This window comes from Arachis ipaensis, chromosome B2 (assembly GCF_059453495.1).
Source record: "Arachis ipaensis isolate K30076 ecotype BB chromosome B2, ASM5945349v1, whole genome shotgun sequence".
Classification (NCBI taxonomy): domain Eukaryota; kingdom Viridiplantae; phylum Streptophyta; class Magnoliopsida; order Fabales; family Fabaceae; genus Arachis; species Arachis ipaensis.
Window position 1 is genome coordinate 62,325,726 of NC_142437.1, and position 21,651 is coordinate 62,347,376.

The 21,651-nt window shown below is 37.8% G+C and overlaps 1 non-coding gene across 1 annotated transcript; it reads left to right on the plus strand.

The window, feature by feature from the left end:
• The first annotated feature begins 21,268 nt into the window (after nt 1-21,268).
• Nucleotides 21,269-21,376, plus strand: LOC148574105 (small nucleolar RNA R71). Its single transcript, XR_015905613.1, has one exon. It is a non-coding gene; the product is annotated as a small nucleolar RNA R71 (small nucleolar RNA).
• Nucleotides 21,377-21,651: the final 275 nt, after the last annotated feature.

Genomic DNA, 21,651 nt, shown 5'->3' on the forward strand with positions numbered 1-21,651 from the left:
TGAAATTAACCCCAAAAAGCGTATAAAATATCCGCTCATCAGCAACTAACATCCAATCCTTCACCATTTTACACTCCAAGAAGTACCTTAAGTTGGTGATCCGTTTCCAAGAGAGCATATTGGTATGGCCTATGAAGCTCATGGAGGAGATTGTTACCCACTCAAATTGCCCTTGGATTGAAATCACCCTATTGGAATCTTGTATGAATGCCTCCATTTCTTGGGTGATCACCTCTTCCTCACCACCCTTTTCAAGCTCTTCCCTATCTCTCTTAAACTCAAGAGGGGATGGTTCCTCAAGATCATTGAAGGGATTGACCAAGGTGGACAAAAAATCATTGATGATGGAATCCACTTCTTGATCAAACTCCTTCAATTCTTCATTTACCTCTTGTGGTTCACTTGTTTTACCTTCCTCCTCTTGTGACTCAAGCATCAATTCCACTCCTTCTATTTGAGACTCCATGTTCTCCTCCTCACTACACTCCTTAGTTGATCCTTTACCTTCCTCAAGGAGGGTGTCTTGAGTGCTTGAGTGTAGTAAGGCCAAGTGGTTCACCGCTTTCGCTATAGTAGCCATGAACTCCCCTTGCTTCTTTCAGAATTCTCCTTGCTATTGGAGAAAAGCTTGAAGATCTTGTTGTTCTTAGGGCAAGGGTTGGAGAACTCCGTATTGAGGTAAAGAAGGGTCAATGGTGGGCAGAAAGGTTGTATAGTTGGAAGGTGTGTCATGTGGGTGAGGGCATTGAGGTGGTTTGTAAGGAGGTGATGGTTCATACGGTTGGTGGCAAGGTGTATAGACATTTTGATTCCATAGAGGTGGATGGAATGCTGCTTGAAGGTATGGTGTTTCAGGGTTGTGTAGGGGGTACCGTTCATACCTTTGGGTTCGGTATAAATATTAGGGAGGGTTTGGCTCGTTGTAGTATAGAGGAGGTTGCTCCTTCCTCATTTAATTCTCCCACTCCATTCAGCAATCCCAATTTAAAGTCATCATACCCTACAACAAATACTCACAACCAGACTTCAAGCAATAAGGGTGATAGCTCATAGAGAAAATAGAAAAATAAAAGCTAAAGACATCAATAAACAATAAAAACAAACACCTAAGGATAAACAAAAACAACCAAATAACCAAAAAGTAAGATATTCACACTATTGACATATTCACAACAACCAAAAATATAACACCAGTTGCATCCCCGGTAACGGCGCTAAAAACATGATGTGAGTTGAGAATTGCACCGGTTTGGATTTTTTTCCACTTAAAATAATAACTTCCATTGCAAGTATAAACCAAACCATAAACCAACTCCCAATTAACCAAAGTTTATTTTTTCAAATACAAAATATAAACCGAGAGTAATGAAACCTCAGGTCATTCTCCCTCGGAATGCAATTGAAATGTCACACTTTTGGTTGTGAGGAAAAGGGGTTTTAAAACCAAGTATCAAAAGATTAAAGGAACTAAGAAATAAAAGAACTAAGAAATGTTTAAAAAGGAAATTAATGCAAGTAAAAAGGAAACAAGATCAAAACTTAGGAAAAATGCTATGTATGCATAAAAGAGCCTTGACTTGAGAATGAGGATCCAAGAAATCCTATCATCGTCATAACCACAACTATGGCAACTATGATGAGTCAATCTCACTTCGTCTACACCTAACATCGAGGAGTAAGTCAGGCAAGCATAATTGACCTTAATCCATAAGTCTTAGCTAACTTACCAAATTAATTGGTAAAAAGCTAGCATCAATGAAAATAAGAGTCAACTAACTACCCAAGAATTTCCATTAAATGTCGGACATTATGACTTCAGTATCCTAGGAACTCAAATCCCTAGCCAAGGTGTGAAAATCTACTCAAAATTACCAAGTAGCATTTTCACAAACACCTTGTGGGCATAAAAGCAAAACATGAAAAATTGCAAAGGAAAATAGAAAAATATAACCAACTATTCACAATATCAACAATAAACATCCAAACAAGCAACTATAAATCATAAATCACTAAATTCATCAATCAAAACTTCAAGAAACTAAAATTGGAAATATTAACAAAGTAACTTGAACCATAAGACAATAAAAGTAAAGGTGATGTAATTAAAGATAAATTAAAGAGTACTTACAAAAGAATTAATCAACCCAAGCTGAAAACTTGAAACTATAAAATGCTACAATGGAAATGGAAAATGAAATAAAACCCTAAGAGAGCATTCTAACTACACTACTCCTACTCCTAAATTATGTTGTTAAAACTATCTAAGTGAGCTCCCTTTGATATGTGGTGAAATCCCCTTCATATAGCCTTGAAATTCAGCTTCAGCACATTCAAAACTCGGCCAAAAGGCCCCAAAAATCGCGAGCCACGTGCTTCATTAATGAAATCATGCGCTGGGACCTCTGCTTACGCACACTTTGCTGATTTTCACTCGTGCGTACGCACAGAATGTTGTGCGTACGCACGCATGCTGAATTCCTTCTTGTGTGTATGCATAAGAGGTTGTGTGTAGGCACACTTGACTGTGTGCTTCTCCATTGTTTTCTTCATGTGTTCTTCCTTTGTACATGTTTCCTTCCACCTTTGCCTTTCCATTCTTGCCTCTATGACCTGAAATCACTCAACAAATATATCACGGCATCGAATGGAATAAAAGTGGGATTAAATTGCTCAATTTAAGCACAAAAACGCATGTTTTCACATTTATGTCCAAATTAGGGAGAAAACACAAAAGTATGCTATTTTGGTGATTAAGTGTGAGTTTATATGATAAAATTCGTCCAATTCAAGCAAAAATTTATCATCAAATATGGACTCATCAATGACTCACTCATGAAAGATAGAAGATAGGATAGTAAGATGAATGGACGCAAAAGCAAGGGAGCATCTATTGCTGGAATGGGGTGATATTTACTAAAATGAGTGAGTTAATTAGTTTGTGACATGAAGGAAACAAGTGTGTGTATTCTAAGTTATGCGGTTTAGAACACACACACTAGCTTAGAAAGATATGTCACAATTACATAAAAGAAACATGCACTTCATTCATTCTAGTGTTCTTGAAATACTCTAAAGAAAACTTGTAGGTTAAGATAAACAAACAAGTAATGAAGAAGCACAAGAGCATTCAAGCAAGAATCAAGAAATTGTGAAATGGATAATAGAGAAAAGTTTGTTTGCAACACCTAAATGACATGAAGTGGAAAACATGGCAAGTATAGTCCACAAAGCTTAAAAAGCTCAAAAAATGTCACTAGGTATGCTTATGATTCAATTTCACAATTCCTTAATTTCAATGCATCAACTAGGTGACTTAAATTAAAATCCAAATAAACAAGCATCACCTAACAAAAAATGCATCAACCACATACAATTGCCTAATAATAGATAGTGAATTCAAATTGCATGGTGGCTAGCTACAACATGCAATTTAGAAATCCAACAAGATTCATGAAAGCAATATCATAAGCATTTGGTATGTACAAATGTCCAACATTCAAAACTCAATACCAAGTAACAAAGTATAACCTCAATAAAGATATCCAACACTAAATAATTTTAGCATTAATAAGCAGCAGATCAAATCTATAACCTAACACTTATCACCAAAATAGAAAATTAAACAGAAAAATTAACTACTAACTAACTAAACACTAACTAATTAACTAACAAACTAAGTAAAAAAATGATGGTGGGTGGTGAGTGATAATGGTGGATGATGGTAGAAGACGAGAAAGAAGAGAGGGGAAGAGAAAAGAATAAAAGAAATAGAGATAAGAGAAGAAAAGAAGTATGGTGGTGTGAAAATAGGGTTGTGCGCGCGCACACAGGTCCGTGGGCACGCACAAAAAGTGTGAAATGGGGGTTGTGTGCGCGCATAAGCTTGTGCGAGCGCTTCGGGTAGAAGGTGGAAATCGATGTGTGCGTACGCACACAAAGCGAAATTTTTTTTTAACATGCGAGGTGTGCATGCACACACGGAGGTGCGTACGCACAAAAGGGAAAAAGGGGTAGGGTGCAAACGCACAAGCTAGTGCGAGCTCCATGGACACAAGGGGTTATAAAGAGTGTGCATGCGCACAGGGCTGTGCAAACGCAAAAAAAGCCTTTTTTTTTTTTAAGAATATGAAACTTCAAAATTTGACATTTGTGCATATGCACACTGGTCCGTGCGCCTGAACAGAAGTTAAAATTGACAGGGGTACATACGCACAGGGCATGCCAGCGCTCCCAGCAGAAGGGGTATAAGCGGGTGTGCGGATTGATAAACCACTATTTTATGGTTTATCTTGTGCTCAATTGAGTGGATTTTATCAATCTTTCATACACTTATTCATATGATTTGCATGAGTTTACGTTTTCCTTCCTGATTTTGTGCTATGATTGAAAACATGCTTCTTTGGTCTTAATTTTGATATGTTTAATCTTTTCTTATTACCATTCGATGCTTTGATATGTGTGTTAAGTGTTTTCAGAGATTACAGGGTAGGAATGGCTTAGAGGTTGGAATGGAAGCATGCAAAAGTGGAAGGAATACGAGAAATTGAAGGAACTGCAAAGCTGTCTAGCCTGACCTCTTCGCACTAAAACGGTCATAACTTGAGCTACAGAGGTCCAAATGAGATGGTTCCAGTTGCGTTAGAAAGCTAACATCCGGGGCTTCACAACGATATATAATTTGCCATAGGTGCCTCCAAGCCAGGTGACGAGAACGCGTGGATCACGCGGACGCGTGACCTGGCAGAAATGCAATCCACGCAAACGCGTGGACGACGCCTCCGCGTCGCTTTGTCGCGACCTGAACGTAACAGAAATCGCTTCGAGCGATTTCTGGGCTGTTTTTTACCCAATTTTCGGCCCATAAAACACAGATTAAAGGCTATAAAGTGGGAAAATGCATCCATTCATGGGGAGGCCTTCCGATTATTCACTTTTCATAGTTTAGATGTAGTTTAGAGAAAGAGAGGTTCTCTCCTCTCTCTTAGGTTTTAGGATTAGGATTCCTCTTAAAGGATTTAGGATTTCAACTCTTCATCAGGTTCAATATTTCTTTTACTTTATATTTCTCTTTTACTTTCAGATACTTTAATGCTCTCATTTAATTACTTATGTTGCCAAATTGGCTTATGAACTCTTTATATTTTTGGATTAATTTCCTTTTATAAAACGCAATTGAGGTATTTCAAATTTATGATTCTTATTTAGCTTTTTTATATATTCTTGGCTTTAATTGTTTAACTGGAGGCTCTTGAGTTATTAAACTTATCGTGATTGTTAATTAATTCCTCTAATTGACTGGAATTTCAGTAACTCTAGTCTTTCCTTAGGAGTTGGCTAGGACATGGAAATCTAACTAATTAGTCCACTTGACTTTCCCTTGCTTTTCTAAAGGTTAACTAAGTGGGGTTAAACTCAATTCTCATAAGAGTAACTAGGATAGGACTTCCGAATTTCATACCTTGCCAAGAGTTTTATTAGATATTAATTTATTAATTCCGGCAATTTATTTTCCTTGTTCAAACCTTTCAAAACCCCCAATTTACAAGACTCATAACTAATAATAAGAACACCTCCCCGCAATTCTTTGAGAAGAAGACCCGAGGTTAAATACTTCGGTTATCAATTTCAAAGGGGTTTGTTACTTGTGACAACCAAAACGTTTATAAGAAAGGATGATTGCTTGGTTTAGAAACTATACTTGCAACGGGAATTTATTCTGAATTCTAAACCGTCAAGCATCCATTCTTCAAAATGGCGCTGTTGCCGGGGAATTGCAAACATTTGCCTTATTATTGGTTATTGTAAATATTTACTTTTTGCTTGTTTATTTGTTTTTATTTTTTATTTTATTTTTGCTTTTTCGTAAATTAAGAGGTTATTGCTCTTTATTTTAATTGATTTTTTTTCGAAAATCACAAAAAAAAAATATTTATATCTTTTTCAAAATCTTATCTTATCTTATTTCAAAAAATCAAATTTCAAATTTCAATATTTAAATTCCAAAATTTAAAATCCAAATTTAAAATTTAAAATTTTAAATTTTAAAAATCAAACCTTTTTAAAATTTAAATCTTTTTCAAATTTTTATCGTATATTGTTGACTTTTTCAAAATTCAAATTTCAAAATTTAAAAATTCAAATTTAAAAATTTTCAAATTTCAAATTTCAAAATTTTCAAATTTCAAATTTCAAATTTCAAATTTCAAATTTCAAATTTCAAATTTTAAATTTCAAATTTCAAAATTTAAAATTCAAAATTTAATTTTCAAAATTTAAATTTCAATAACCTTTTAATTTAAATTTGTTTTAATTTTCGTTTTTAATTTTTATTTGCTATTATGAATTTTCACCCCTCTGATTTCAAGTTTGGTTCCAATGTTGTTGTAAGGAATGGAAACTATAATGAAAATAGGCATCAAGGTTGGAAGAATCAAAGATGGGAGGAGCCACAAGGATTTGATCAACCCTATTGGCAATAACCCCCTCCAATGCACTATAACCAACAACCATTCTGTGATGCATACCAAGATGATGATTATGGTGTCCCCCTTGTAGTTACCAACAAGTCCTGCCATATGCTTATGAACCATCTCCTCAACACAACTCTGGACCACCATACTCACAAGCCCCTTAACACCAAACACCACCATATGACCCTAAACCTATATCCACCATACCAACCACCATATGAACTACACCCAGAACCACCACCTCAATATTCACCATCCCCATATCCTTATCAAGAAGAACCACCTTCCTACCACAAACCCTTTCTCCAAAATAATGAACCCTCCTATCCACCCCAACCTCCATTGGATAACAGCACCCTTAGTGCTATTCTTCAAGGGCAAGAAAAGATGAATAAGAGTGTGCTAAATTTCGCGGCTGCCTTAGGCGAGTTAATAAATCGATTAGCTTTCCAACATTTAAGCACTCAAAGTACTCCCATGGCTGCATGTGGAGAATCAACAGAAGAGCGTAGCATGAAGGAGACACTAGAAACTTCAGTGGACAATGAGGAACATGGCTTTGTATTGGAACAAGTGGAGGAAGCCATAATAGTTACAGAGGAAGAAATGGTTGAAGACTTGGGAGATGCTGAACCTCCATGGGAAAGTCAAGACATAGAGCCTCCTTCCAAGACGGTTGCATTTGATGTTGAGGAGGGTGTACAACCTCCAAGGCATGTCATGGTTAAGGACTTGGAAGAGGTCGATCAAGAGATGGAGATTAAAGAAGAAGAAGCACAACCTCCCATGACCTTGGAAAGCAGTGAAGAGGAGATTAAATTGGAAGAAAGCTACCAAGAGGAAGAGGTTGATATTGAAGAAGCTTGCAAGGAGGTGGAAGTTGTCAAGAAAGAACATAAGGGAGAGGAGCTTGATATCACTTTGCCAAAGCTGCTAGAGACCTCTCCACCTAAGTCACCATCATCCTTCACAACATTTAAGTGGGTAAAATTCATATCTCTTAGCTTTCTCATTCCACTTGAATATGGTTTACTTGAGACAGATGGTCAACTTAGAGCTCTTTGTGGCTTTAAGAGTAAGAGGGAGATGGTTAGTGGTTGGCAACACAATCCTAGGTTCATTATGGTAGGTAGCTCATGGCTGAATTATCATGGTTGGAAGAATACTAAATTGAATGGGTCTAGGAAGTTGTTTGGCCGCTCTAGTGAGAATTTAGATTGCTTGCCACCCGGATGGAATCATAATGATCAATAAGAAGACGGGTGCAAAAGCAAGGTTTGGGACCCAAGAATTCAGTCTAGAAATCAACACTCTTGGGGCCTTGTCACTTGCTTTACCTTGCTTGAAGGCTTTCTGCACCTATTTTGGGATCCCGGAGGCCATTGGAATTACAAACATTGGTGGAGATTCCTGGATGAGTTCAAGCACAAGCCGCCATGACAAGGAGCTTACCAAATGTCCAACTTAAGGACTTTAACTAAAAGTGCTAGGTGGAAGACAACCCACCATGGTATGATCGCTCCTTTTCTAATTATTATTTTATTTAGTTTTGTTTGTTTTTTAGTTTTATTTTACTTCATTGAACCTGGAATAATTCATAACATCTGCATACTGCATTCTGCATTTTGCATAAAAAAATGCACGCGACGCGTAAGAGTCGCTGACGCGTCCGCGTCACAAGTGCATTAGGAAGAAAAGAAAAGTGAACAGAGAGTCACGCGAGAGCGTGGCTAGAGGCGTGCCTTAGGCACAAATATGCCCACGCGACCACGTCACCGACGCGGCCGCGTCATTTGAAAAATAGCTTCCCCACGCGTCCGCGTCACCCACATGAACGCGTGGCTCTGTAAAATCGACGTGAAGGGTTGTATGATAGAATGTTGTGCTGGAACGTGGCTGGACTCGTGCTAGAAGCCCAAGCCCTCTCACACGAACGCGTGCCCTTCGCATCCGCGTCGTTGTTCAAAGTATGGGCATTCACGCGATCGCGTCAACCACGCTACCGCGTCACCTAGATTTTTGGCAAAATGCATTTAAACAGAGAGTTGCGCGACCACGAGGCTGCCCTCGCGCTAATGGCACAAATCACTCCACGCGAACGCGTGACCCACGCGTCCGCGTCGCTTCATAGAAGCGCTATCCGCGCGAACGCGTGACCCACGCGCTCGTGTCGCCTCCGCCGCACAACTTATTCAAATCAGCGCCAATTATCTTATCTTTTCTTTTCTAATCCTAATTTCTTCTATCTTTTCTTCTTTCTTCTTCCTTTTCTTACTTTCTTCTTCTTCATCTCTTTAACTTTTCACCCCTCTTCACTTCCATTTTATTTCATTTAATTTATTTGCATACTTTTATTCATTGCATTATTTTCATTGGTGTTAGAAATTTATTTGGGTCATTATTTTCTATATTTTTGTGGATTATTAAAGGAATTGTTTGACAATTATATATTACTTTTTAAATGGTTGCTTGCATGTTTAATCTAATAGATTCAATAACTTATTTACCATGCATGCTATGTGTTTGTGAAAACGTCCGTATGGCTTTGTGCACTATTTTTAGATTTCTTTTATTCTACTACTCTAAATGCTTGCTTTTCACATCACCCTTTTTATATTATATTATTTAAATATAATTGTTATTACAAACATGTTGTTAGTTTGAAAGACTTGGTAATCTAACTTGGACATGGAATGCTTGATCTATGCTACACATGCCTTTGCCAGCATGCTAATAAACATCTTGCATTTAATTGTCATTACATGCACTTGCTATATTTCCATTGATGAACTTTTCACATGTAGTCATGACCATGTGTTAACGTCATTCTTCTTTATTATGCATTGATTACCACTTTTCCCACTCTCTTCCTTGCTCTAACCCTTAGCTTTAAAAGTTACTTTCTTTTTTCTTTTTCAGGATGGCCACCAAGAAGGGTAAAGAGAAAGCTACTCCCAAACCACCGGCAAGGAAAGGAACAAAAAGAGCCCCAGCTGAGGAACCACAACCCGCATCCACTTCTACATCTTAGCATGCACCGAGGACGGTGCAACCTTTAAGTGTGGGGAGGTCGATACCGATCTCCATGGGTTAGTTATTTTCTTCTCAACACCAATGTCTTATTTTCTTTATTTATTCATTGTTGCATCTGCATATTTGATTGCATGTTCGTATGATTTTGTGCATTTAGTTACTACTTGGTTGAAGTAATATTTTCTTTTTCAAGAAATTTTTATAGTATTTCACTAATTTAAATTGAAAAATTTATGTTAAACTTGTTTGAAAGTTGTATTTGGAACATGGTTTTTGAGCCAAAGAACACACAACCTGTGGATTTTGAGCTTATTTATATGGTTACATTATTTAACCATAAATTTTTATTCTTGTGTGTTTTCTTCTCTATAATTGCAATCTTTGCTTTGTTCCATTCTATATGTCCATTATTTAGTGTATTTACATGCTTGCATATGATTGAGGCCATTACTTGTTTTTACTCACTTATCCCAAATAAGCCTACCCTTTTATGTTACCCTTGTTAGCCACTTTGAGCTTTTTAACCCCCCTCTATTCCATAACCACATTACTAGGCTTAAGCAGAAAAACAAAATAAAAATACCAAGTTGAATCCTTGGTTATCTTAAGATAGATATTGTGTATAATTTAAGTATGGGAAATTTTATGGGAACATGGGATGATAGAAAAAAAAGGGAATTAAATTAAATAAGTTATTTGAAAATTTGGGAAGCATGCTCATGTGAAATCAAAATAATTAAATTACCATGTGCATTGATAAAAAAAAGTTTAAGTAATTAAATAAGGGGATACAAAAAAAATATATATGAATTACCCCAAATGCAAAATAAAAAGGATCAATGCACATGGGACAAAATTCAAAAATAAGTTTGATACATGAGCATGTAATACAAAAGTGGAAAAATTTTGGGTAGCTAGGTAAAGAATTTTAAATTATATAAAATATGTATATGTTAGGTGAGATCTTAGACTAATCAAGGATTCACTTTGTTAGCTCACTTAGCCTTATATATATATCCTTACTTTTACTTCAGCCCCATTACAACCCTGAAAAGACCCCATGATGTTTACATTGGTATACTAAATATTTGTTGATTGGTTAGATGAAGAACAAAGTTTAGAAAGCATGACTAGAGAAGAGTAGAGTGAATTACCCTATACACTTGAGAGATTAGAGTGATATACACTTCCAGTGAGGGTTCAATGCTTGATTCTATGTTCCTTGCTTTCATGAGCTATCTTCTTACAAGTTTACTTGTCTTTTATTGTATAATTTGAATTAGTGAAATCTGATTTATATTTGTCTTGGAGGAGTTATTTACTTTTAACCAAGTAGGTAGAAACATTTTGCATGTAGTTGCATTCACATAGATAGGTTGCATTGCATACTTTCTATCATTCCTCTTCACTTCTTTATAGCTTCTCTTGAGCTTAGCATGAGGACATGCTAATGTTTAAGTGTGGGGAGGTTGATAAACCACTATTTTATGATTTATCTTGTGCTCAATTGATTGGATTTTATCAATCTTTCATACACTTATTCATATGATTTGCATGAGTTTACGTTTTCCTTCCTGATTTTTTGCTATGATTGAAAACATGCTTCTTTGGTCTTAATTTTGATATGTTTAATCTTCTCTTATTACCATTCGAGGCTTTGATATGTGTGTTAAGTGTTTTTAGAGATTACAGGGCAGGAATGGTTTAGAGGATGGAAAGGAAGCATGCAAAAGTGGAAGGAATACGAGAAATTGAAGGAACTGCAAAGCTGTCCAGCCTGACCTCTTCGCACTAAAATGGTCATAACTTGAGCTACAGAGGTCCAAATGAAATGGTTTTAATTGTGTTGGAAAGCTAACATCCAGGGCTTCGCAACGATATATAATTTGGCATAGCTTCATCAAAGCCAGGCAACGCGAATGCGTGGACGACGCCTCCATGTCGCTTTGCCGCGACCTGAACGTAACAGAAATTGCAGGGGGCAATTTCTGGGCTGTTTTTGACCCAGTTTTTGGCCCAGAAAACATAGATTAGAGGCTATAAAGTGGGAAAATGCATCCATTCATGGGGAGGCCTTCCGATTATTCACTTTTCATAGTTTAGATGTAGTTTTTAGAGAGAGAGGTTCTCTCCTCTCTCTTAGGTTTTAGGATTAGGATTCCTCTTAAAGGATTTAGGATTTCAACTCTTCATCAGGTTCAATATTTCTTTTACTTTATATTTCTCTTTTACCTTCAGATACTTTAATGCTTTCATTTAATTACTTATGTTGCCAAATTGGCTTATGAACTCTTTATATTTTTAGATTAATTTTCTTTTATTAAATGCAATTGAGGTATTTTAGATTTATGATTCTTATTTAGCTTTTTTATATATTCTTGGCTTTAATTGATTAACTGGAGGCTCTTGAGTTATTAAACTTATCGTGATTGTTAATTAATTCTTCTAATTGACTGGAATTTCACTAACTCTAGTCTTTCCTTAGGAGTTGGCTAGGACATGGGAATCTAACTAATTAGTCCACTTGACTTTCCCTTGCTTTTGTAAAGGTTAACTAAGTGGGGTTAAACTCAATTCTCATAAGAGTAACTAGGATAGGACTTCCGAATTTTCATACCTTGCCAAGAGTTTTATTAGATATTAATTTATTAATTCCTATAATTTATTTTCCTTGTTCAAACCTTTCAAAACCCCCAATTTACAAGACTCATAACTAATAATAAGAACACCTCCCCGCAATTCTTTGAGAAGAAGACCCGAGGTTAAATACTTCGGTTATCAATTTCAAAGGGGTTTGTTACTTGTGACAACCAAAACGTTTATAAGAAAGGATGATTGCTTGGTTTAGAAACTATACTTGCAACGGGAATTTATTCTGAATTCTAAACCGTCAAGCATCCATTCTTCACGGACGCACAGGCTGGTGCGCTCACATACGGTGCACAAAAAGAGATTTGCGTGCAGATGCACAACTGGGTGCGCTTGCACAAAGCGCAAAATACAAAGGGGCACCCATGCACGAGGCGTGCGAGCACTCCGAATAGGGACTGTGTAAAGGGATGTGTGCAGCACATGCTCTATTTTTTCAAAAAAATTTTAGAGCTCTAAGGCACAAAACTTGAGATCAACAAAATGGTTTCAACCCCAAAACATCTAACATTGCACAACCACATGATCCAAACTAAAATTTAACCTAATTAAGCTTGAAATTAACTAAACATAAGCTATCTACAAGAAACAAAATACAATGAATTAAAACTATATACAAAGAGAGGGTTAGAAAGGTGTTACCATGGTGTGGTGTCTCCCACCTATCACTTTTATTTACTGTGTTTAAGTTAGACAATTGGGAAAGCCCTTGTTATGGTGGCTTGTGTCTGAATTCTTCCTTGAATCCCCACCAATGTTTGTTTCACCCCATATGCTCATATGTGTTCTTGGAGGATAGATTTACCCTTGACCAAGTAGATAGATGATTTTACTTTAGTTGCATGCATTCATTTAGGAAATTTGCATTGCATAAACCCTTTCTTACCATGATCTTTGGTCTTTTTATTTTAAGCATGAGGACATGCTTGATTTAAAGGAAATCGTGCCTGGTGATTTCTGAGGCTCATCAGGCCCAATTTCAAGCTGTTTCTACATGGAAAAGACCCAAGGATGCTAGGGGAAAGAGGGGATCATTCATTTTACACTTAGACATAATTTTAGTTAGTTTTTGGTTCTTTGTTCTTCTAGAGAGAGAAATTCTTGTTCCTCTCTAGATCTAGCTTTCATTTGATCTTCCCTTGTTGAATTCTGAATTGGATCTTGTTAATTACCAGTTTTAATTGTTTAATTTGAATTCTCTAGTATAATTTTGTTTAGATCTTGTGTTAATTTTATGTTTCTTTGTTGTTTGTAATTTTATACCAATTTCATGAATTTTGTAGATCTTGATTTGTTATTGTTGCATTGATGATTTCCTTGATTAATTGTGTTGTTTGAGTGATTGTATGTTGATAATTGTTAGTGGGTACTTGTTAATTCCAATTTAATTTCAATTTAAATAGATCTTTTATTAATGCTTACCATGTGTTTGATGAAATATTTCCTATGATTATGGAGTAGTTCTCTTTACTCTTGGCTTAGGCTAAGGGAATTGGGTAAGCTTGAGTCATTGGCTCTAATGGATTTGATGATTTGGGAACCCCTAGTGGTCAATTTGATAACCATTGACACTAGCCTACTACCAAGTTAATTGGTAGTTAGGTTGGACCTTATGGATTGATGTTGACCAAACCATTTAACATACTTCAAGTATAGAAGTAAACTTAATGAGTTTGGTTCCTCATAATTGTCAAGATATGGTTATTAGACAAGGATAGTGACCCCAATTCCCATGCCTAGCCAAGAGTTGCTTTTACCATTCATATTTGAAAACCCAAAAATATTGATTGCTTGTCTTAGTTATAGTTACTTGTTTAGTTTAGAATAGAATTACATTGGATGTTATTTTACTAGTTTGGGATTAATTACATCTTGCTTTAGTCAATTGAATTAGTTTCTTGCATTTCAAGATTACTTACTTGTTAAGATTCCTAGTTTAATTTCTTACTCATGACTTGCAATCCCGGATTTCTAACCAATGTTGAAGCACATGTTTGCCTATTCTTTGTGAGACGACCCGAGGTTTGAATACTTCAGTTACTTTTATTGGGGTTGAACTTGTGACAACCAAATTTCTTCTAAACTTGATACTCGAGGATTGTTGTTGGGAAGAGCTATACTTGCAATGAAATTTTATTGGGAAATTCTATACCAACATAGTCTCTTGAGGTGCATCATGCACCCGATCTTCTTGTTGACTTATATGATTCCATCCGGGTGGCAAGCATCTAGAACTCTCACTCAAGCATTCAAACATCCTCAAGATCTACTTACTTGAGAATTACACCAACCATTAAAGCAAAACTTCAAATATTCAACTTCTATGAACCTAGGATCATGTTTCCAACCACTACCTAATTTTTCTTTATTTTCCAATCCATAAATATTCCTAAGATGACTATCATTTTCAATCAAACCATATTCAAGTGGAATAATGAAGCTCAAGGTTAAGGATGTTACCCACTTAAATGAAGGAGGTGATAGTGCTTTGGTGCACGAAATTGTGATCCTTGGGCGAAATTGTCACTCGAACAATCCCTGGTGATGGCTCCAAAAACTTGGTGCTCTAATCTTAATTCATAATTTGTGACAACTTCGATACAACTAACCAGCAAGTGTACTGGGTCATCCAAGTAATAAAACGTTACGTGAGTAAGGGACGATCCCACGGAGATTGTTGGTATGAAGCAAGCTATGGTCACCTTGTAAATCTCAGTCAGGCGGATATCAAATAGTTATGGAGTTCTCAAAAATAAATAATAAATAAATAGAAAATAAAGATAGAAATACTTATGTAATTCATTGGTGAGAATTTCAGATAAGCGTATAGAGATGCCTTCGTTCTTCTGAACTTCTGCTTTCCTGCTGTCTTCATCCAATCAGTCCTACTCCTTTCCATGGCAAACTTTATGTAAGGGCATCACCGTTGTCAATGGCTACATCCCATCCTCTTGTGAAAAAGGTCCAAATGCTCTCTCACAGCACGGCTAATCATCTGAGGTTCTCGATCATACTGGAATAGGGTTCACCCTCCTTTTACGTCTGTTACAACGCCCAGCACTCGCGAGTTTGAAGTTCATCACAGTCATTCAATCCCTGAATCCTACTCGGAATACCACAGACAAGGTTTAGACTTTCCGGATTCTCATGAATGCCGCCATCAATCTAGCTTATACCACGAAGATTCTGATTAAGAGATCCAAGAGATAATCATCCAATCTAAGGTGGAACGGAAGTGGTTGTCAGGCACGCGTTCGTGGGGAAATGATGATGATTGTCACATTCATCACACTCATGTTGGAGTACGAATGAATATCTTAGAAGCGGAATAAGTTGAATTGAATAAAAAATAGTAGTACTTTGCAATAATTCATGAGGAACAGCAGAGCTCCACACCTTAATCTATGGAGTGTAGAAAACTCTACCGTTGAAAATACATAAGTGATGAAGGTTCAGGCATGGCCGAGAGGCCAGCCCCCAAACGTGATCAATATGATCTAAAGATGAACTAAAAATCATAAGATGTCTAAAAGACTAGTAAAAAGTTCTATTTATACTAAACTAGTTACTAGGGTTTACAGAAATAAGTAATTGATGCATGAATCCACTTCCGGGGCCCACTTGGTGTGTGCTTGGGCTGAGCTTGAAGTTTACACGTGAAGAGGCTTCTTCTGGAGTGGAACGCCAAGTTGTAACGTGTTTTTGGCATTCAACTCTGGTTCGTGACGTGTTTCTGGCGTTTAACTCCAGACTGCAGCGTAGAACTGGCGTTCAACGCCATTTTTCATCGTCTAAACTCGGCCAAAGTATAGACTATTATATATTGCTGGAAAGACCTGGATGTCGACTTTCCAACGCAATTGGAAGCGCGCCAATATGAGTTTTGTAGCTCCAGAAAATCCACTTTGAGTGCAGGGAGGTCAGAATCCAACAGCATCAGCAGTCTTTCTTCAACCTCTGAATCTGATTTTTGCTCAAGTCCCTCAATTTCAGCCAGAAAATACCTGAAATCACAGAAAAACACACAAACTCATAGTAAAGTCCAGAAACGTGAATTTAACATAAAAACTAATGAAAACATCCCTAAAAGTAACTAGATTTTACTAAAAACATACTAAAAATAATGCCAAAAAGCATATAAATTATCCGCTCATCACAACACCAAACTTAAATTGTTGCTTGTCCCCAAGCAACTGAAAATCAAATAGGATAAAAAGAAGAGAATATACTATAAATTCCAAACTATCAATGAAACATAGCTCCAATCAGATGAGCGGGACTTGTAGCTTTTTGCCTATTGAATAGTTTTGGCATCTCACTCCATTGAGGTTCAGAATGATTGGCATCTATAGGAATTCAGAGTTCAAATAGTGTTATTGATTCTCCTAGTTTAGTATGTTGATTCTTGAACACAGCTACTTTATGAGTCTTGGCCATGGCCCTAAGCACTTTGTTTTCCAGTATTACCACCGGATACATAAATACCACAGACACATAATTGGCTGAACCTTTTCAGATTGTGACTCAGCTTTGCTAAAGTCCCCAATTAGAGGTGTCCAGGGTTCTTAAGCACACTCTGTTTTTGCTTTGGACCTTGACTTTAACCGCTCAGTCTCAAGTTTTCACTTGACACCTTCACGCCACAAGCACATGGTTAGGGACAGCTTGGTTTAGCCGCTTAGGCCAGGATTTTATTCCTTTAGGCCCTCCTATCCACTGATGCTCAAAGCCTTGGGATCCTTTTTATTTACCCTTGCCTTTTGGTTTTAAGGGTTATTGGCTTTTTGCTCTTGCCTTTTGGTTTTAAGAGCTTTTGGCTTTTTCTGCTTGCTTTTTCTCTCTTTTTTTTTTTCGCTATATTTTTTTCTTTTTTTTTTCTGCAAGCTTTGTTCTTTGCTGCTTTTTCTTGCTTCAAGAATCATTTTTATGATTTTTCAGATTATCAAATAACATGTCTCCTTGTCATCATTCTTTCAAGAGCCAACATATTTAACATTCTAAAACGACTACTTCAAAAGACATATGCACTGTTCAAGCATTCATTCAGAAAACAAAAAGTATTGTCACCACATCAATATAATTAAACTAAGTTCAAGGATAAATTCGAAATTCATGTACTTCTTGTTCTTTTGAATTAAAACATTTTTCATTTAAGAGAGGTGATGGATTCATAGGACATTCATAACTTTAAGACAAAGTTACTAAATACTAATGATCATGTAATAAGACACAAACATGGATAAGCAGTTAACATAAAGAAAACGAAAAACAGAGAATTTAAGAACAAGGAATGAGTCCACCTTAGTGATGGTGGCATTTCCTTCTTGAGGAACCAATGATATCCTTGAGCTCTTCTATGTCTCTTCCTTGTCTTTGTTGCTCCTCCCTCATTGCTTTTTGATCTTCTCTAATTTCATGAAGGATGATGGAGTGCTCTTGATGTTCCACCCTTAATTGTCCCATGTTGGAACTTAATTCTCCTAGGGAGGTGTTGATTTGCTCCCAAAAATTCTGTGGAGGAAAGTGCATCCCTTGAGGTATCTCAGGGATTTCTTGATGATGAGCTTCCTCATGCGTTTCTTGAGCTCTGTGAGTGGGCTCTCTTGTTTGCTCCATCCTTTTCTTAGTGATGGGCTTCTCTTCCTCAATGGGAATGTCTCCTTCTATGAAAGCTCCAATTGAGTAACATAGATGGCAAATAAGATGAGGGAAAGCTAGCCTTGCCAAGGGGGAGGGCTTTTCGGATATTTTGTAGAGTTCAAGGGAGATGACTTCATGAACTTCTACTTCCTCTCTAATCATGATGCTATGGATCATGATGGCCCGATCCACAGTAACTTCAGATCGGTTGCTAGTGGGAATGATGGAACGTTGGATGAACTCCAACCATCCTCTAGCCACAGGCTTAAGGTCCAGTCTTCTAAGTTGAACTGGTTTGCCTTTTGAGTCAATCTTCCATTGAGCTCCTTCCACACATATGTCCATGAGGACTTGGTCCAACCTTTGATCAAAGTTGACCCTTCTAGTGTAGGGGCGTGCATCTCCTTGCATCATAGGAAAGTTGAACGCCAACCTCACATTTTCCGGACTAAAATCTAAGTATTTCCCCCGAACCATTGTAATATAATTCTTTGGATTCGGGTTCTTACTTTGATCATGGTTCTTAGTGATCCATGCATTGGCATAGAACTCTTGAACCATTAGGATGCCGACTTGTTGGATGGGGTTTGTTAGAACTTCCCAACCTCTTCTTTGGATTTCATGTCGGATCTCTGGATACTCATTTCTCTTGACCTTGAAAGGGACCTTGGGGATCACCTTCTTCTTGGCCACAACATCATAGAAGTGGTCTTGATGAGCTTTGGAGATGAATCTTTCCATCTCCCATGACTCGGAGGTGGAAGCTTTTGTCTTCCCTTTCCCTTTTCTAGAGGATTCTCCGGTCTTGGGTGCCATCAATGGTAATGGAAAAACAAAAAGCTTATGCTTTTACCACACCAAACTTAGAATATTGCTCGCCCTCGAGCAAGAGAAGAAAGAATAGATGAAGAAGAAGAAGAAAATATGGAGGAGAAGAGGGAGAGGTGTATTCGGCCAAGAAGGGGAAGAGAGGGTTGTGTTGTGTGAAAATGAGGAAGAATGGAGGGCTTTATATAGGGAGGGGAGAGGGGTTTAGTTTCGGCCATATAGGGTGGGTTTGGGTGGGAAATTGATTTTGAATTTTGAAGGTAGGTGGAGTTTATGAGGTAGGTTTATGGGGAAGAGTGGATGGATGTGAGTGGTGAAGTGGTGATAGGGAAGAGAGATTGAGGTGATTGGTGAAGAGTTTTAGGGAAAAGTGTTTATTGGGAAGAGAGGATGAACATTGAGAAGAGGGAAGAGAGTGAGTGGTGGTAGGTGGGGATCCTGTAGGATCCACAGATGCTGAGTTGATCCTGTAGGGTCCACAGATCCTGGGGTGTCAAGGGTTTGCAACCTTGCACCCATTAGGCATGTAAAATGCCTTTGCATGCAACGCCCAGATGCAGCATATTTCTAGCGTTGAACACCAGTTCTATGCTTGTTTCTGGCGTTCAGCGCTAGCTTTCCTCACTGTGCATTTCTAGCGTCTGAACGCCAGGATGCTACTTGTTTCTGGCGTTCAACGCCAGATCCATGCTCTGTTCTGGCGTTGAACGCCAGCCAGATGCTCCTTACTGGCGTTTAAATGCCAGTAAGATCCTCCTCCAGGGTGTGATTTTTCTTCTGCTGTTTTTGATTCCGTTTTCAATTTTTATATTTATTTTGTGACTCCACATGATCATGAACCTAATAAAACATGAAAAAACAATACAAATAAATTAAAATTAGATAAATAAAAATTGGGTTGCCTCCCAACAAGCGCTTCTTTAATGTCAATAGCTTGACAGTGGGCTCTCATGGAGCCTCACAGATGTTCAGAGCATTGTTGAGACTTCCCAACACCAAACTTAGAGTTTGGATATGGGAGTTCAACACCAAACTTAGAGTTTGGTTGTGGCCTCCCAACACCAAACTTAGAGTTTGACTGTGGGGGCTCTGGTTGACTCTGCAGTGGGAGAAGCTTACTGTGCCTCTTTTCCATGTTTACAGAAGGATGACCTTGAGTTTTAAACACAATGGAGTCCTCATTCAATTGAAGGGCTAATTCACCTCTATCAACATCAATCACAGCTCTTGCTATGGCTAGGAAGGGTCTTCCAAGGATGATGGATTCATCCTCATCCTTCCCAGTATCTAGGATTATGAAATCAGCAGGGATGTAAAGGCCTTCAACCTTTACTAACATGTCCTCTACTTGTCCATAAGCCTGTTTTCTGGAATTGTCTGCCATCTCTAATGAGATTTTAGCAGCTTGTACCTCAAAGATTCCCAATTTCTCCATTACAGAGAGTGGCATGAGGTTTATTCCTGACCCTAGGTCACATAGAGCCTTCTCAAAGGTCATGGTGCCTATGGCACAAGGTATTAGGAACTTTCCAGGATCCTGTTTCTTCTGAGGCAATCTCAGTTGATCCAATGCATTTAGTTCATTGGTGAACAGGGGAGGTTCATCTCCCCAAGTCTCATTACCAATTAAATTGGCATTCAGCTTCATGATTGCACCAAGGAACTTGGCAACTTGTTCTTCAGTGACATCCTCATTCGCTTCAGAAGAAGAATACTCATTAGAACTCATGAATGGCATAAGGAGGTTCAATGAAATCTCTATGGTCTCTAGATGAGTCTCAGATTCCTTTGGTTCCTCAGAGGGAAACTCCTTATTGATCACTGGACGTCCCAGGAGGTCTTCCTCACTGGGATTCACGTCCTCAACCTCCCTTACAGGTTCGGCCATGGTAATTAATTCAATCGCCTTGCACTCTCTTTTTGGATTCTCTTCTGTATTGCTTGGGAGAGTACTAGGGGGTTTCAGTGATTCTTTTACTCAGCTGGCCCACTTGTGCTTCCAAATTTCTAATGGAGGACCTTGTTTCATTCATGAAACTCACAATGGCCTTAGATAGATCAGAGACTAAGTTTGCTAAATTAGAGGTATTTTGTTCAGAGTTCTCTGTCTGTTGCTGAGTGGATGATGGAAAAGGTTTACTATTGTTAAACCTGTTTCTTCCACCATTATTAAAGCCTTGTTGAGGCTTTTGTTGATCCTTCCATGAGAGATTTGGGTGATTTCTCCATGAGGGATTATAGGTGTTTCCATATGGTTCACCCATGTAATTCACCTCTGCTATTGCAGGGTTTTCAGGATCATAAGCTTCTTCTTCAGAAGATGCCTCTTGAGTACTGTTGGATGCAGCTTGCATTCCATTCAGACTCTGAGAAATCATATTTACTTGCTGAGTCAATATTTTATTCTGGGCCAATATGGCATTCAGAGTATCAATTTCAAGAACTCCCTTCTTCTGAGGCGTCCTATTACTCACAGGATTCCTCTCAGAAGTGTACATGAACTGATTGTTAGCAAACATGTCAATGAGTTCTTGAGCTTCTGCAGGCATTTTCTTTAGGTGAATGGATCCACCTGTAGAAGTATCCAATGACATCTTAGCTAATTCAGACAGACCATCATAGAATATATCCAGGATGGTCCATTCTGAAAGCATGTCAGAAGGACACTTTTTGGTCAGTTGCTTGTATCTCTCCCAAGCTTCATAGAGGGATTCACCTTCTTTCTGTCTGAAGGTTTGAACATCCACTCTAAGCTTGCTCAGCTTTTGAGGAGGAAAGAATTTGGCTAAGAAAGCCGTGACCAGCTTATCCCAAGAGTTCAGGCTATCTTTGGGTTGAGAGTCCAACCACACTCTAGCTCTGTCTCTTACAGCAAAAGGGAAAAGCATGAGTCTGTAGACTTCAGGATCTACTCCATTAGTCTTAACATTATCACAGATCTGCAAGAATTCAGTTAAGAACTGAAAGGGATCTTCAGATGGAAGTCCATGAAACTTGCAGTTTTGTTGCATCAGAGAAACTAATTGAGGTT